Source organism: Crocuta crocuta, unplaced genomic scaffold (assembly GCF_008692635.1).
Source record: "Crocuta crocuta isolate KB4526 unplaced genomic scaffold, BGI_CrCroc_1.0 scaffold126, whole genome shotgun sequence".
NCBI classification, from domain to species: Eukaryota; Metazoa; Chordata; class Mammalia; order Carnivora; family Hyaenidae; genus Crocuta; species Crocuta crocuta.
Genome location: NW_027531000.1, coordinates 7,365,704 through 7,367,819, shown reverse-complemented (window position 1 = coordinate 7,367,819; position 2,116 = coordinate 7,365,704).

Here is a 2,116-nt window from a genome sequence, read left to right as displayed (position 1 = left end):
AACAGCCTCTCTGGAGGCTGCAGGGGGAGGTGGTGGGTGGCTGCTAAAAGAAGCTGACACCCAAAGTAAGCACTGGCTTCCCATTTATGGTGTATGATGAGCTTTCCCTGTTTCTCAAAACCAGTTTGGTTTGAAGATTATCCCCCTGTTGACACTAGCCCACCCTGTGAAACTGACAAGCCCACACACCTTTGTTGAGAAGAATGTGTTTCTCACTCATTATCTGAGAACCTGTGAGCTGCTTAATAAATATACCGATGGAGATTCCTGGCACATGCTTATCTGAACAAAGGCCAATTATATTGCACCCCATGTTCTATCAAAGAAATGCATTAATTGATTACAGCAATGAAAAGAAAGCCTCTACCACAAACAGACAGCAAATGCCACCAACACTGATTAAAGAACACTGTCCAGTGACCTCAATGATGCATTGAAAAACCTAGTCAGTGACAACTTTTTAAAGGTCAATTCAAAACAAGTAATCCTATAGACATCAAGGCAATCCTTTCACTCTGGTGAAGCAGTTAACTAGGGAAGGTCTTGGGGCTTTAGCAGACAGATAAAGAAGAGAAGTAAAAGCAATTAGACAAAATGGATGCTGTAATCCCACTTTCTAGACCTCACAGCCACACCAAACACAGAGATCCAACTTTTCCACTTCACTATTCAGAGACTGGCAGCAGTTTCTCATTTGGAGAATGTGAATTCCATCCCTTGATTTCTTTCTCACTGGTGCTGCTTGTTTCTTATCAACGTCGATAACCTCAGGGGGAAAAAAAGAAACTCCCCAAATCCAAGGATAATGCTATGTATTTTATCATCTAACTTGGAATCCCAAAGTATTCCTTCAACACACTGGAGTATTGCTGACAACTACAAGTCTCACTACACAGCCTGAAAAAGTGCCCGAGAGCAGAAGAAAAAAAGTCGAGATTCAGGGACGGCCACTTTCCAATCAGGTGGAGGTACAGCACTGGAAGCATCAGCATCTTTCTGGAAGCTCTTTTAACATAGAGATTCTCAGCCCCAGACCGACTAGATCAGAATCCACAACCGCATTAAAATTTGAGAAACACTGCTCCCGGAGACCTGACAGGACTTTTATTTTTTTTCCTTCTACCAGCCTGCGTTTCCCCTAAGGGGAAAATGGAAATATAACAAAGCAATATTTGTGTATAACGAAGGGGGAAAAAAAAACGGAAGGAACACAGTTCACATGATCGTGGATGTGGGGGTGGGCTACGGGGAACTTCTCTAATATCTATACTTGTGTGACTTTTCGCTTGGCACGACCAGCGTTTCTTCTGCAATGCAGTGAAACAATTTTTAAATGGCGCTAAGGCTCTCTCACAACATCCTACGGATGGTGTTTAGAGAGACCGATTTAGAAGCGCGGACACTTGAGAGGTGTTAAGTGAACGAACGAACGGAGCCGGTCCTCCAGCCTCCCCGACACTGACAGCCCGTGAGCAGCTCTCCTCCCGGCAAATTCCCCCCTGTAGTTTCGTCCCCTGGTATCCTTGGCCTGCCCAAATCCAGGGTCCGGGGAACCTCTGGTCGGATCCGCAGTTGCTGGAGCGTTCCGCAGGCTCTGTAACTTTCCCTGGAATGAAATAAATAAAGACCGTAAGTGCTGAGATAGCGGGTCCCAAAATATTTTTCGTTCCCCGCAATCAGCTAAGAAAAGAGAGGGCGGGGGAGGGGAGTTGAAAGTCACGATCAGTCGCGGAGGGGGCTCCAGGAGAGTTCTTCTGGGCGGCAGCAGCAGCCTCAGCTCCAAACTCGCTGTGCTTTTCTTGGCCTGTGTTGGTACGCTATAGCAAAAACTGCAAGAGAGCAGAGAGGAGTCGCCAGAGAGAAGGGCTCTGACTGGCGCCCTGGGCAGGCCAGTTCTCTCGGGGAGCCTCCGGGTCTCCCCATCCTTCCCCGCCTCCTCCTCGTGGCAGGGGGCGGGCCGGAGGCAGCCGAGGCAGGATGTGCGTGCGCACGCGCTCGCGCATATACGGCTGGAGGAGTCCTGTTCCTCGGGCATTTTCCGAGGAAGTCTGGAGCAATTAGGCTCAGTCCGGGGAGAGCGAGCGAGCGAGCGGGAGGCGCAGTCGGCGCGTCTGGG